The sequence below is a fragment of the Chrysochloris asiatica genome, unplaced genomic scaffold (genome assembly GCF_000296735.1).
Source record: "Chrysochloris asiatica unplaced genomic scaffold, ChrAsi1.0 scaffold00120, whole genome shotgun sequence".
In the NCBI taxonomy this organism is placed as follows: Eukaryota; Metazoa; Chordata; class Mammalia; order Afrosoricida; family Chrysochloridae; genus Chrysochloris; species Chrysochloris asiatica.
This window is the reverse complement of record NW_006408638.1, coordinates 6,727,007-6,744,020: the sequence shown is the minus strand read 5'-3', so window position 1 is coordinate 6,744,020 and position 17,014 is coordinate 6,727,007. Positions and strand designations below refer to the sequence as shown.

The following is a 17,014-nucleotide window of genomic DNA, read 5'->3' as shown; positions in this document are numbered from 1 at the left end:
GAAGGATCAGTAGTTGGAAAAGATGGCCTTGGTGATAGAAATGATGCTGGAGAATACATGATAGAATTCTGTGAAACCAATGATTATCAATGTAGGGTGTATCCTAAATCAATCGTCTTTGAGAAATGAAATAAATACATTAGATACCAACTGCAAGCAGAGATGGGGGAAGATACCAAGTCACATGAAGAGAACCCAGAAACAGAAGCAGAAAAGAGGCAAGGACTTTCTCCTGGAGCTCACAGAATTCAGACTTGTAGTCTCCTGGCTTGAGAAAATAAATCTCTGTTTATTAAAGCCACTCACTGATGGCATTTCTGATTTAGCATCACTAGATAATGAAGATACAATGTATTAAAAAATAACTGCCAGGAGGTGATGGCATGGAGAAAGAGAGCAGCTGAGGACTCTAAACTCAGAAAGAGAGGCTGTGTGCTGGCTGGTAGAAGGCTGGCTTGCAAAATGTGCCCTTTTGGTTGTTTAAACAATTATCTATTCCTGCATATTTTTGTATACATTATAAAAAACAAAATAGGGAATAGAGGCATATACTGTTAACCAGTGGTGAATGGAGGGTATTGTAATAATTGCAATGAAACAAAATGTGGTTGGTAGAGTGCAAAACCAATGTTCTTCCATGCGAACTATCACTCAATTCATAATAAAAGCTTTAAGAAAAAAAATGTTCAAGGAAGAGGCTGCTGGCACCCCAGGTGACTACCTGGAAGAGGTGAGCTATTAGCTTTTCTCAGAAGCACAGGACAGAAGAATGTACCCATGTCTGCTGTGAAATTTTTAGATGCCATTCTGTTTAGGGGGAAACCAACCTCTTTATATTGAAATTAGCTTGGTATATTTTTTTCCATTGACTTTTTAATGTGTTTTTGTCTCTGTGTGTAAGATGTGTCTCTTGCAGACAGCATATTATCTTACCCATTCTGCCACCCTCTATCTCTTAAGTGGTGCATTTAATCTGTTTACATTCAGTATAATTATTGATAGGTACGGATTAATTGCTACCATTATGTTTTTTTGTGTTTGTGGTGTTGCTGCTTTCTTAGTTCTGTCTGTCTTTCTCCTGTGGGCAACTGGTTTATGTGTTCTTTCTTGTAAGTTTCCTCATAGTTTTAATGCTTCCATGTTCTTCTTGGATTTTCATTTTCTTGATACGTTGTAAAGTGTTAATTTTCTTTGAGGTTACCTTATGTTCCATTAACCTTTCCCTCCATTTAGTGCAGTCTATTTTATCCTGTAAACTGCCTGACCTTCTCACCATCTGGATCTCTGTTCCTATGTGTTTACCTTCTTTTACATTGTAATCTTTTGATCACAGATTGACCTCCCAGATTCTCTGAGTTTGTTCTGTTTTCCTGTTCTTGACTCTTCTGTCTGGCAATTCAGTTCTGGGAGGTGCTGCCATGTATGTTAATCTCTGGCTGTTGTCTGTTTTTGTTTGTTCTCAGTCCACAGAACTCCCTTTAGGATGTTTTGTAGTGCAGGGTTGGCTTTGGCAAAATCCCGTAGCAGTTTTTTCTCTTTCAGGGTTTTATATGTCTCCCCACTGCCTTCTTGCCTGCATGGGAAACCAACCTCTTTTGTTAGAGTGTGAGATGATTGTGATCATTTTTAGAACTTCCTAATATATATGAGAAGTCCTGGTATGATTCTGTAGGATAAGCACTTGATAGAAAGTCACTATGGGATGGAACCAAATCCATGACACTTAACAAAAACAGTAACAATATGTATGGAGTCCTGGAGTGGTGCATCAAGATACACTCTGGATTGCAATGTCAGTTTGAACATCAAGATCAGCTGTTCAAACCCACCAGCTGCTCCTAGGAAACACTATACATGGTCCCCATGGGTTAGAACCTACTTGATGGCATTTAACAATGACAGCATATATAGTCTGAGGTGGATTAGTTGTAAACTGGACTAATTTTGCTGGACATTGTTCCCCTACTTTATGGTCCAAATAAAGGATCACCCCTCAAAAAATAAAGAACTGCCAAGAGTCTTTTCCTTTGGGCTCTGTGGCTGCAATCACGAGTAGACTCAAGCTTCAGAAGAAGCTTGGCTCCAGTGTTCTCCACTGTGAAAAGAAGGTCTGGTTGGACCTCCACTAGACCAATGAAATCACCAATGCCAACTTGCCATCAGTAAATCCGGGAACTGATCATAGATGATCTGCTCATCTGCAAAACTATTACAACCATCTATTCTTGGGCTCAATGCCTAAAAAAATACTTTAGCCATCTGAAAGTGCAGGCATAAGTATGCGAAAGGGTACTGCCAATGCTCGAATGCCCAAGAAGGTGACCTGGATGATGAGGGTGAGAATTCTGTGCCTGTTGAGAAGTTATTGTGAACCTAAGAAGACTGACAGCCACATGTATCAAGGCCTGTACCTGAAAGTGAAGGAGAATGTGTTTACAAACAAGCCGATTTTCATGGAGAATGTGTTTACAAACAAGCCATATCCACAAGTTAAAGGAAGACAAAGCCCGCAAGTAGCTCCTGGCTGACCAGTCTGATGCATGCAGGTTTAAGACCAAGGAAGCATGCAAGTATCCCTGAGGATGATCAAGACTCTGTCTAAGGAGGAAGAGACCAAGAAATAAAGCTCCCCCTCTCTTGTCTGTACTTAGTGACCTTAGCAATTATATAGATCAGTTGTTCAATAACACAAGCCTTTGTTTGCCTGTCAAAAATAATAAATAAAAATCAAAGATAATGGCCAATACTACCTTCAAAGTACTATTTTCAGATTTGACTACCTCTCACTACCTACTCTTTTGTTGTTGTTTGTTTAATACATCTGAAAAGACTGCATATATGAAGAATTGAGACAGGAGAAAGCATTGGTTCAACACTGATGACTCAATAGATTAGGGTTTGGGGAAGGTGGAAAAATTACCTAGATATTTTAAGAAACTGGAAACTGCAACCAAAATAAGTGGATAAAATCCCTATGAACACTATGGAGAGTCTTCAGAAGACTCTTTCCATGATTTTTATTAAACTAGAGAGCCTCACTGGCTGCTCTAGATTTCCTCAAATGTAAGACAGAAAAGGGGGATTTCCCTGACTGGCCCCACTGTTCAATGTTTTCCCCACTCCCACCCCAAGCTTATTCAGGAAGCAGGCCTCCATCCCCATCACTTGAAAGAGGATGTGAATCATTCCACAGACATCTGTCTGCAAGTACCACCTCTCATATTTCCTCTATACACCGGGTCTGCAGCTGTGTTCCAAGAACACCGTATCTTACACTATTAAACTGCACATCTAAGCTAAGCACATAAGACAATGACTGACAGGGAAAATAATATTTTTTTTAAAGTATAAACTCAGTTCATTTGGTGTATTTCAAAAGGTGCAAATACTTTTCTTCGTTTATCAGTAAAAGAAGTTAAAAATTGACTTAAAAAACATCAGTAAATGACAAACAAAGTTCCTTGAAAGTCACAATCACATACATAGTGCATCCTAGCAAATAGGAGGGGCAAGACTGGTTCCACCCACTTTCATGAGTTTTATCAAATACTGAACTTTCTCAAGGGTGGAGAGAAAGGCAACTTTCAACAAGGAGTATGTTATCACACAAGGCATTCACTGTACTTCCAAAGAGCATCAGGTGGGGGACCTGGTTTCTAAACTTCATTCAGTGGAATGTGAAATCAGTCCTGTCCTCGTCTCCTTAAGGGCTGGCCACTGGTTAATGAATTAGGAAACAAAAACAAGACTAACTAAAATGGACTCCCACACATTCCCCCCAAAAATGATTTTTAAAAACACACAACAAAAACACTAAGATGCCCCAGATTACACTCCAAGGTGGAGCTAGAGAGCAGCTTCAGCAGTTGGAATTAGTCTGTTACAGAGTCGTCAACAAGCATGTCTTGCTTTTTTAGTGGGGGTGGGGCTATGAAACAAAATCTAGTCTGACAATACTCAAAACTAACTAGTACTGGGTGTGGGGAAGGGGGCCATACCTATGGGCTTTGTCTCTCTCAAATGCATATGGGTAGGTGCAGGGAATTTGTCATTAATGCAAAAACAGATTTTACTTTTTAATCTTTAGTTTGATTTAAACATTGCTTTTAGTATGTCACCGACACCAGCTGGGTAGAAAGGGCTCTGGCGAGATGTTCATAGCAGGACACACCTGTGGCTCTTCTTCGGTTCTGAAGGCTCCAGGACAGCCAATATTGCTTTGTCAAATAGTTTTAGGTGTTCCTATGTGAGTGCAGAGCAGAGCATGCCACATATTTGACAGCCTTCAGGTCACAGGCCAGCTTTTTGCCAGTCTCTAGGGTAATTGGCTTGTTTGTTCTTGGCAAGTTTCTCAATAGTAGTAGAAGGGTCATTTCTGAGATCAATTTGAGTGCCAACAAGAAGGAAAGGAGTCTTTGGACAGTAGTAAGTTATCTCTGGTACCAGCTTTTCATTCACATTTTCAAATACGGAAGGAGAGACAACTGATAGACTAGAAATACATCTGTTTGTGGATAACTTCATCAGTTGTAATCTGTCATAATCCTCTTGCCTTGCAGTATCAAAAAGTCCGAGAGTATATGGCTCTCTATCCATCATAACTGTCAAAAACAGTTGGTACATATTCAGATGGAAATTTGTTTGTTGTGTAGGATATCAGGAGACATGTTTTATCAATGGCACCATCACCCACAACAATACACTTAATTGTCTGCATTGCTGAAATAGTTCTATATGCACTTTAAATATTTCAAATTCATTGTTGATCTCAGCTTCTCCGTCAGGTGGTTGTCAGCACTGCCTCACTACCTACTCTTGTTACTATTCTGTCCAACCCACTATTGCCTTTTATCTTTGCTACTGCAATAGCCTCCTAAATGGTGTCTTTCTTATGTTGTACTTTCAATATAGCAGTCAGAGTGATTCTTTTAACATGAATCCAATTGACTCACTTAACTAATTTTAAAGTACTTACTGTATGTCAGGCACTGTACTGGACCCTGGGGATAAAACTGTGATTAAAATGGTGGGGGGAGGGAAGCTTTGCTCTCATGGCGTTTACTTACAGTTAATCTCAGAAGCCCAACACAGGGTCAGTATGAGTTGGCACTTAACAACAACAACAATTCTATTAAAGGTGTCCTGTAGGATAAGCACTGGACTGCAAGGTCAGTGGTTCAAACAAGCCATTCCTTGGAAACTCTATGTTTCTATGAATCTGAACCAAAAAATTGGCATTTAACAACAATCCTATTTAACATGAATCAGATGTCACTTCTTTGCTTAAAGCTATCTAGTCTTTCCATATCACACAGAGCAAAAATCTAGTCCTTTCAATGTCCTGTGGCTTATGTGATAGACTTTTAATTACTCCTCTGATCTCATCTTCAATTCTCTTTTCCCACCCTTCTCTGGCTACACTAGCCTCCTTGTTGTACCTTGAATGCTCCCTCAAGGTGTTTGTTCTTACTATTCTTTCTACTTCAAATTCCTTCCTTCATATCTTCATTGCTCACTTTCACTTCTTTCAGGTCTCTGCTTAAATGTCACCTTCTCAGTCTGTGCAAATTAGAAAAGGTATACACTCTCAGTGGATACTGTCTTTAAAGCACATGGCTTAAAGACAGACAGTATCTTTGTATGGCGAAAAGGGTGGCTTTTCCTTCTAGCAAACAGCTCTAGTCAAAGCGCCTGACTTGGAGCGGATAATTAAAGGTGTTGTGCAATGTGCAGACAATTTGAAAAGCATTTTTCAACCAACTTTTTATAAATAGTAACTTCTCCCTTCTCCAGCATTCTCCCTTAGCCCTCATATCACTTATCGCCATCTGATACTTTATATACAAGAAGACTTCAAAACATTCTATTATCTTTTCAATTCATTTCTCCACAAACTTCTTGAAGCCCCTCATATTTACCTATTTACAAGGATAAGTCAATATGAATTGGGTTTCCAGTTCATACAAAATATATTTCAAGATGTCTCTGTGATCAGTGGATGACTACAGACAAATTTTCTCAGTCTTGTTAGGATATTTTCAAAACAAAAAAGTAAAAATTCCATCAAAACAGTGGTTTCTAGCTTGGGACTAATGCAGTGGAAGGCATATAGATGATTGGAACATAAGTGAGAATCCAGAAGTAAATCCATCCACTATGGTCAGTTAATCTTCAACAAAGGTCCAAGACACATCAAATGGGGAAGAAATAGTCTGTTCAACAACTGGTGCTAGCAAAACTGGAAACTGGTTTTCAGAAGAATGAACAAGGCCCATAGCTGATGCCATATAAATAAACAAACTCAATGTGGATTAAAGACCTAAATGTGAAACCTAGAACTTCAAAGACTGTCAATGAAAAAAACAGACAAATTTAGGAGCTCTGATCTGGTACATGGTATAAATACACCATCAAACAAACATAACTAAAAATACAAAAAGAAGAAGACAAAATTGATGCCTGGGATCGCCTAAGAAACAGAGACTTATGTGCATCAAAAGATTTCACCAAAAGATTAAGAAGAGAACCCACAGACTGAGAAAAAAATTTTGACAATGACATATCCAATAAGGGACTACTCTTTAAAATTTAGAGAACACTTCAACACCTCAATAAGAAGAACACAAATAATCCACTTTAAAAATTGGCATAAGACATGAACAGACCACTAAAGAAATTCAGGTGGCCAACAAATATGAAGAAATGCTCGGGACCATTAACCATCATAGAAATGCAAATAAAAATGAGATATCATCTTATCACAGCATTGATAACAAAATTCAAAACACTAGAAAACAACAATTGCTGGTGAGCGTGTGGAGACTGGGAACCCCTTCCACTGCTGGTGGGACTATGAAATTGTGAAACCACTGTGGAAAACAGCACAGCATTTTCTCAAGATGTTGGAAAGAGAAATATCGTATGATCCAGCCATTGCTCTACTTGGTATATATCCTCAAGTAATGAGATCTGTGACACGAATAGATCTATGCATACCCATAGTCATTGCAGCACTATTTACAATAGCAAAAAGATGAAGACAGTCCAAATGAATGCCCATCAACAGAAGAAAGGTTAAATAAATTTGGTATATACACACAATGAACTACTACACAACATTAAATAATAATGAATCTGTGTAACACCTTAAAACATGGATGAATCTGGAGAACATTATGCTGAATAGAGTTAGTCACAAAGGGACAAATGTATAAGACTACTGTTGTAAAAAGTTAAGAAAATGTTTTCTTGCTAAAAGAAACATTCTGTGATGATTACAGGGGGTTGGAGGAAAGGGAAAACTATTCACTAGATAGAAGGTTATTAAGTGCCTTCATGTCAGTTTTGACTTATATTGACCATGTATAGGGTTTCTGAGCAGTAACTGGTGGGTTTGAACCGCAAGCCTTGTAATGAGCAGCCCAGTGTTTATCCAGTAGTGCCATATCTGGGCCCTTCAGGGAAGAGTTAGAGAAATTAAACACCACCTTAAGAAGTGTATAGATCTCTGAAAGAGGATATATAAAGAACCAATAGCTCCCAACATCCATTCTTGATAAAAACTCTCAACAAAGCAGGGATACAAGGGAAATTCCTTGGCATAATTAAGAGACAACATATTCAACTGCCAACATTATTCACAATGAAGAGAAACTGAAAGTGTTCCCTTTATAAACAGGAACCAGACAAGGATGCCATTTATCATCACTCATATTCAATATTGCTTTAGAAGTCTTAGCCAGAGCTATAAGGGAAAAAAAAAGAATTAAAGGAATCCTCGTACACTCAACAACAAAATTTAACTGGCAAAAAAAAGTAAAACTCTCTATTTGAAGATTGTATAATCCCTAAAAAGAAAATTCCAGACTCACCAAGAAAATTATTGAAACTCATTGAAAGATTCAGCAAAGTGGTAGAGTAAAATATCAATACACAAAATTCAGTTGGATTCCCCTATACTAATAAAGGTAGCTCTGAAAAGGAAATTAGGAAAAAAATACCATTCATAATAGCCACCCAAAAGATGAAATACTTAGGATTAAATAAAAAAGAGAAACAAAAGAATTATAAATCATTCTTTAAAGAATGGAAGAAAAGTATCACAATTTTATATGGAAAGATAAGAGGCCTTGGATAAGCAAAGCAATACTTAAGAAGAGCAAAGTTGGAGGACTCTCACTCCCTGATCTCAAAATTTACAACATGGCCACCATGGTCAAAACAGGCTTGTACTGGTACAAAAAAAGAAACAGAATAGTGGAAAAGAATTGAGAACCTAGAAGTAAATCCATCCACATACAGTCAACTGATCTTTGACAAAGAGCCAAAACACATTAAATGAGGAAGGGATAGTCTTGTCAACAAATGGAGCTGAAAAAACTGAAAATCAATTTACAGAAGAATGAAACAAGACCCATATCTCACATCATATACAAAAACAAACTCAACATGGATTAAAGACCTAAATGTCAAACCTAAAATGATAATAAATATCAATGAAAAAAACAGTGACAAACTTAGTAGTTCTAATACATGGCATACATATGCTATCAAACATTACAAAAAATGCACAAACAATAGAAGACACAAGAGATGACCAGGACCGTTTAAAAATTAGAAACATATGTGCATCAAACAATAATCACCAAAAGAGTAAAAACTTGCAAAAAAAAGTTTTGCAATGACATACTAGACAAGGACCTAATATCTAAAATTGATAGAAAATTACCACACCTCTACAAGAAAAACACAAACAATCCAATAAAAAAAACTGGCATAGCACATGAACAGACACTTCACCAAGGAAGATGTTTCAGGCAGCCAACAAACATGAAGAAATGTTCATGATCATTAGCCATTAGAGAGAGAGATGCAAATCAAAATGACAGTGAGATATCATCTCACACCAGCATTAACAGTGAAATTCAAAAAAACAAAAAACAACAAATGCTGGTGAGGGTGTGGAGAGATTGGGCCCTTCCTACATAGCTGGTGGAACTGTAAAACAGTTCAACCATTCTGGAAAACGTTATGTAACTTCCTCAGGAAGTTGGAAATAGAAAAACCTTTTTAGCCAGCAATCCTTCTACTTGGTATATATCCACAAGAAATATGAGCCAGGACACAAGTAGATACATACACACCAATGTTCATTGCAGCATTATTCACAATCACAAAAAGATGGAGACCACCTAAGTGCCTATCAGTGGAAGAAAAACTAACTTTGCTACATACACACAAGGGAATACTATGCAATTATGAAAAATAATGATGTATCTGTGAAACACCTTATAACATAAATGAAGCTGGAAGACATTATGCTTAGTGAAATGTTTTATTGTTGTTAGTTGCCATCAAGTCGTTACCAACTCATACTGACCCTATGTACAACAGAACGAAACACTGCCCAGTCCTGGGCCAACCTCACAATTGTTGCCACATTTGAGTCCATTGATGCTGCAACTTTGCCAGTCCATCTCGCTGGGAGTCTTCCTCCTTTTCTCTGACCCTCCACCTTACCAAACATGATATCCTTCTCCTGCAACTGGTCCCTTCTGACAATATGTCCGAAGTATGAGAGACGAACTTTGGCCATCCTGGCCTCTAAGAAACATTCTGTCTGCACTTCTTCCAACACAGATCTGTTGGTTCTTTTGGCAGTCCATGGCACTTTCAACAGTCTCCTCCAACACTATTACTCAAAAGCATCAGTTCTTCTATGGTCTTCCTTATTCATTGTCCAGCTTTCACATGCATATGAGGTTATTGAAAATACCATGGTTTGGGTCAGGTGCACCTTAGTCCTTAAGCTGACGTCTTTGCTCTTCAACACTTTAAAAAGGACTTGTGCAACAGATATGCCTAATGCAATACATTTGATTTCTTGATTGCTGCATCCATGAGTGTTGATAGTTGATCCAATAATGAAGTCCTTGACAACTTCGATTTTTTCTCTGTTGATAAGAATGTTGTTTATTGGTTCAGTGGTGAGTGTTTTTGTTTTCTTTACATTGAGATGTAATTCATGCTGAAGGCTGTGGTCTTTGATCTTCATCAGTAAATATTTTAAGTCCTCTTCACTTTCAGCAAGCAAGGTTGTATCATCTGCATATCGCAGGTTGTTAATGAATCTTCCTCCAATCCTGATGCCACATTTTTCTTCATATAACCCAGCTTCTTGAATGATTTGCTTAGCATACAGGTTGAGTAAGTATGGTGAAAGAATACAACCTTGTCCCACACCTTTCTTAATTTTAAACCATTCAGTGTTCCCATGTTCTGTTTGAACAACTGACTCTTGGTCCCAGGTACAGATTCCTCATGAGCACAATAAAGTATTCAGGAATACTCATACTTCACAATGTTGTCCATATTTTGTCATGATCCACATAATTGAAAGCCTTTGCGTAGTCAGTAAAACACAGGTAAACATCTTTCTGATATTCTCTGCTTTCAGCCAAAATCCATCGGACATCAGCAATGATATCCCTTCGTTCCATGGCCTCTTCTGAATCCGACTTGAACCTCTGGAAGTTCTCTGTCAATGTTTGCTTGCAGCCATTTCTGTATCACCTTTAGTAAAACGTTACTCTCATGGGATATCAGAGATTGTGTGATGATTTCTGCATTCCGTTGGGTCACCTCTCTTTGGAATGGGCACAGATATGGATCTCTTCCAATCAGTTGGCCAGATAGTTAGTTGTCTTCCAAATTTCTTGGTGAGTGCCTCCAGTGCCACCTCACTTTCTTGAAAGATTTCAATATTTATTCCATCAATTCCTGGATCCTTGTTCTTTGCCAATCCCTACAATGCACCTTGGACTTCCTCCCTCAGTATCGTTGACTCTTGATCATAGGCTACCTTTTTTGTTGTTGTTTTCTGTGACATGTATGTTTTTTTTTATTTAAAGGTTTTTATGTGGATTGAGTGAAAGTTTACAGGGCAGATCATCAGTTTTACATTCAACAAATCATACACCTTGTTTCATTACAATGACTATAATCCCCTCCATATACCCATCAATTAACAGTATTTCTCTCTATTCACTTTAGCTTTTAAAAATAAAAATAAAACCACTACAGCATATATAATAATTTACATCTCCAAAGGGCACATTCTGTAAGTCTGCCTCCCATATGCTACCTCTTGAAATGGTTGAACAGCATCCATTTCCTTTTGGGACACTGACTCTGTATTCTTTCCATTTTCTTTGATGTTTTCTGCATCAAAAAAGGACAAATATTGTATGAAACCATTATTGTAAAAATGTAAGAAAAGGTTTTCATACTGAAAGAAACATTCTTTGATGGTCCCCAGTGGTGGGATAATTCACTAGCTAGAGGATAAAGACATATTATCTCAGATGAAGGGAGGGCATTATACAAGAAGAGGGAGGGTATTAGAAGGATGATGAAGATAGGGGAAGACATCAGGAAGTATACATGGGATAAAAGGGATAGAGGTAAATAGTGATATATATATATATATATACATAACCTTGGAACAACCATGTTCTCTGTATAGATGTTGTTGTTGTTGTACCGTGGAGTCGGTTCCGACTCATAGTGACCCTGTATAGGGTTTCCAAGGCTGTAAATCTTTATGATAGCAGAAAGCCTCATTTTTCTCCCGCGGAACAGCTGGTAGTTTTGAGCTGCTAACCGTGAGATTAGCAGCCTGATTTGTAACCACTACACTACCAGAGCTCCTTGTATAGATACGTGGATTGAAACATATGGTGAATGAGTAAGGGAGGAAGAGTGGTATATATATATTATATATGTATTTGTATGTCCCACAGATATATGTGTTTGAAAGAGGATATTTGTACACATGTATTTACCTTTCCTGAAAACACAACTATGAATATAGTGGAGCATGTTGTTGTTGTTAAGTGCCATTGAGTCGGTTCCGACCCATAGCGACCCTGTACAGGGTTTCCGAGGCTATAAATCTTTATGGGAGCAGAAAGCCTCATCTTTCTTCCGCAGAGCAGCTGGTAGTTTCGAACTGCTGACCTTGCGGTTCAAAGCCTGATTTGTAACCACTATGCTACCAGTGGTCAAAATGATGAAAACTTCCTAGATATTATCAAACATCTTAAGGCAATGAGTTGCTAGGCCTGGGGCCTCAGGACCATAGTCTCATGGTCAATTGGCATAACATAGTATACGAAGAAAATGCTTTACGTCCTGTTTGGATGAGTGGCGTCTATGATCTTGAAAATTAATGAGCAGCCATCTAACATGCAGCTGTTAATCTTTTCACGTGCTGAAGAAAGAAGAGTGATAAGAATTGAAGAGGCTTTGACTCAATTAATTCAATGGATTAATGGAGCATGTGAACATCTGTCTCGAGAATTCTGAGAACAGAACAGCTAGATGGTGACTGGCTACTAAAACCAACTGCTCTGAAAGGGATCACATTAGAGGGTCTCAGAGAAAATGTGGAACAAAACTCAAAATTACTAATTAAAAAAAAAAAAAAAGACCGGAATTTCTGGTCAGAAACTGAAGGAACCTGAGAATATGGCCCTTTACCATCCTTCAGGTTTGGAAAGGAACTTACTTTCCTGGCCCAGTTTTCAACCAAGCAGTACATAGGTTTATAGGGGAAGGTGTGAGGGGAAACAACACTGGCAAGGTATGCTTAACATGGAGTGGTCAATCAATCCTGATCACAGAAGGTCAACAACATTTACCTAAGGACAAAGTTGAGAAGGAATAGGTAGGGGGTGGAATGCAGGTGGGGACCACAGGACAGAAGCGGAATAACTTGTTATATAGAGAGGATTGCAATTATTGAGATGAAACAAAGTGTATGATTTGTTGAATATAAAGTTGATGATCTTGAATGTAAACCTTCACTCAATTCATAATATTGATATTGTTATTGTTAAGTGCCATCAAGTCGGTTCCGATTTATAATGACCTTGTATAGAGTTTCCAAGGAGCAACTAGTAGGTTTGAACTGCCAACCTTGTGGTACACAGTCCAGTGCTGATCCTACTGTACCATACCAGGAGTCCAACTCTTAATAAAAAGTTTTTAAAAGAAAGAGAAATCAGTAACTTCAAAGCACCTAAAACACTTTTAGGGCACAAAGCACATGTTCAATAAATATTTGCTGAATTAGAGAATGATCTAATAAGAAAGATAAGCTGCTAGGGTAGAAAAAATAGAAGATAATTGCTATTATGGGAATCAAGGAAGGAGCATTTAAAGGAGACAGCAGTCCAGATATTCTGTGGTTCAATAATTAGTTCTAAAAAAAAAAAAAAAGGTCACTGAATCTGGCTGATGAGGATACAATGCAGACTGCTGCAGGAGTATCAAGCAGCAATCGGGAGCTATGCTGTTTGAGATGGCAACCATTAGCTACATGTGAATATTGAGCACTTAAAATGTGTTTAGTAACTGATAACCTAATTTAAAAAAATTAAAAAGTGAAGTAGTGTAAAATATTTTTTACCATGTACAACTCTATTGTTTTGGTAGGACTGTACTTCACTTTGTTGTTGTTGTTAAGTGCCGTCGAGTCAGTTCCAACCCATAGCGACCCTGTACAGGGTTTCTGAGGCTGTAAATCTTTACAGGAGCAGAAAGCCTCATCTTTCTCCCGCGGATCGGCTAGTAGTTTCGAACTGCTGACCTTAAGGTTCGCAGCCCAATTTGTAACCACTACCCTACCAGAGCTCCTTGTACTTCACTTTAATGACTGAAAATTTAGCATTGAAATTAGTAGTTCAACAGCTTCTCCTCAAGAGAAAGATGAGATTGCTTGCTCCCATAAGGAATTAGTCTCAGAAACCCTATATAAGGTTGCTGTGAGTCAGAATTGATTCCGTGGCAGTAAGTTTGATTTGGATTTTGGCCATTAAAAGAGTCCTAGTGGTTGTAGGATAAGCACTGGACTGCTAACCTCAAGGTTGGCAATTCAAACCTACCAGCCATTATATGGGAGAAAGATAAGGTTTTCTGTTCCCGTAAAGATTTACAGCCTCAGAAAAAAACATATACAGAGTTGCTATGAATCAGATCCAGCTTGATGGGTGTGGGTTATAGCCATTAAATCAACAATTTTCTATCAGTTTGTTATACTGTGGTGACTTGTATGTTGCTGTGATGCTCGAAGCTATAATACTGGCATTTAAAACCCCTGCAAGATCACACATGGTAGATAGGTTTCAGTAGAGCTAGGAAGAAGGAATACTAAGATGCTCTAGCATATTGTTACACAGAAAAACCTAACAAGGAATATATTCAAAGTGACACAATAACTTACACATATTTAAAATTCCATAGTCTGAAGTAGGTATACCTGTAGTTAATATTTACTGAGCACTATGTGCCTGCATCATGCTGTATGAACCAGAACTATTTAGGAGGGTAAGTAAAAAAGTATTGTTTAAAAATCATAGAAACTTTTATTAAGAATAACAAAATGTGAAATTATTGTTTCTCAACATAGTCTCCATTTAGGTCTATACACTTCTGAAGGTGGTGTTTCCATCTCTATAACCTTTCCTCAAAGAATTCTGGGCTTTCTGATTTACACATCAAAACAGCAGTTTTGATATCCTCAAGAGACTCAAGTCTTGTTTCTTTGAATTTTTTTTTTCGGTTTGGGGAACAAAAGAAGTCTGTAGGGGCAAGAGCAGGGCTGTAGGGTGGATGAGGTAAAGTTTTCCAATGAAATTCTCCTAAGACAGCCCTTACAACCTTTGAAGAATAAACACGTGCACTTTTGTAATGCCAAAAATTACTCAGTACAGATTTTCTGGCCTTTTTAACACCAATGGAATTTTCTTAAAGTTTCTTCAAAATAAGCTCATGACCATTTTGTGTCCCTCAAGAAAATTTATTAAGATTAACCCTTTGAGATCCCCAAAAGGTCATCATAACTTTCTGAGCTGATCTCTGCATAACTTTCTGAGCTGATTTTTTGGAGGACCTTAATACTCCAGCAACTATGCTCTAAAACGTCCAGGCACGATGAGTCATTCCCTGCAGGTATGTGGTTATAGCTAAGAAGTTTACATACCTTTGTCCCCTGTCTGTTCATGGATAAGTTTACAACACTTACAAATAGGTTTATAGAAATACCATCTGCTGTCTTCTGGAAAGATAATGGACTAGGCAGACATGCTACAGCGACTCTCTACAACAGAGATATAGGAGACCAGAACCACAAGGTTAGCAGTTTGAAACTACCAGCTGTTCCGCGGGAGAAAGAGGAGGCTTTCTGCTCCCATAAAGATTTACAGCCTCGGAAACTCTGTACAGGGTTGCTATGAGTCGGAACCGACTCCATGGCACATAACAACAACAATGAAATGGACACAGAAGCCAATCCTGGAACCCTGAGCTTCAGTGGAAAAGTTAGAGAAGTGGATTGAATATATACTGGGAGAAGAAGCTGTGCAGGGGCAGTGAAAGGAGACTGACTGGTGAACAGACTGTTTGACAAACTTAGTGAGCCCATCTTGAACTTTCACAGCTTTGGAGGAACAGATTCTCGGCAACCTGATGGTGACTCAGATTTATACAGGCAATGAAAACTTACACCCACTAGATAAGAGCCAATACCAGCTCCTGTATCACCTGACCAACAGCTAACATCAGCTAAACCAACTTTAAACTGAGTTGCATGAATGATGACTGGAAAACAGTACACAAAGTTCTGTTCTCTAATCACATTGACAGGAGAGAGTTGGTGAGACCTAAGAACACACCAACATACAATCATCAATTAAATACAAATGACACCACAAACTCTCAGAGATAAAGATGATTTTAACTCACACAAAGAAACAAGAGACAGTAGATCAAATGATCAAGATGCAAAGCCAATAAAGGCTTCTGAGGGGGAAAAAAGTAATGGAAATACCCGGGAAGTAATTCAAAAGAATGATATTTAGATACCTTAAATGGAGTGATAGAAATATCAAGAAAAGAAAGGAGAACAAACTTTAGAAGAATTTAGGAAAACACTACAAGAGCAGTGAAAGTAAATGTAAATTTTGAAACAATACAAAACCTGCAAATAGAAATCTAGAAGATAAACAGTAAGAACTCAAAAATGGACAATACACTGAAAGGGCAAAGGAGTAAATTTGAATCAGTGGAAGTCCGAATTAGTGAGCTTGAAGATAAATCAATACTAGTAAAATAGAAGAACAATCAGTAAAAAGAATGGAAAAATCAGAAGAAAGTCTAAGATTTATGTGGGACACCATGACAAAGAATAACTTATGGGTGGTTGGAATTCCAGACAGAACAAGAAAAGACAATAAAAAGCACAGAGAAATTTGTCATAGAGTTGGAAAATAAACTTCTGAAGTGTAGTGGTTACAAGTTGGGCTGCTAATCATGGTCAACAGTTCTAAACTACCAGCAATTCTGTGGGAGAAAAATGAGGCTTTCTGACCCTGTAAAGATTTATAGCCTTGGAAACCCCATACAGGGTCGCTATGTGTCAGAACCAACTCCATGGCACATAACCACCACCACCACCAACATCATGAAAGATGAGAAGATAACCATTCAAAAAGTTGAATGAAACTCAAACAGACTCCAATATAAAAAACCAGTTATTCCAAAATCAAAGACAAGGAAAGAATCCTGAGAGCAGGTCATGAAAAATAAAAAGTTACCTACAAAGGAGGACCAATAAGAGTAAGCTCTGATTTCTCAGCAGAAAAACCATGCAGGCAAGAAGGAAAAGAGGATCAACCCAACCACCTACATCCAAATGATCTTCGACAAAATGCCTAGACACATTGCATGGGAAAAAGACAATCTCTTTAATAAATGGTGCTGGCAGAAATGGAAAGCGATATGTAACAGACTGAAACAAGACCTTTACCTCACGCCATACACAAAACGAATTCACCATGGATCAAAGACCTAAATGTGAATCCCAAAATTATGAAGATCGTCAGTGAAAAAATAGGGACAAACATGAGGGCACTAATTCAGGGCATAGACAGGCTGCTACACATTTTGAAAAGTG

At 38.1% G+C, this 17,014-nt stretch overlaps 2 pseudogenes; one reads left to right on the top strand and one right to left on the bottom strand.

Moving 5' to 3' along the window:
• Positions 1 to 162: 162 nt before the first annotated feature.
• On the top strand, positions 163 to 2,580 carry LOC102820921 (annotated as a pseudogene).
• A 1,575-nt stretch (positions 2,581 to 4,155) lies between these two features.
• On the bottom strand, positions 4,156 to 4,717 carry LOC102832912 (annotated as a pseudogene).
• Between the last annotated feature and the right edge of the window lie 12,297 nt (positions 4,718 to 17,014).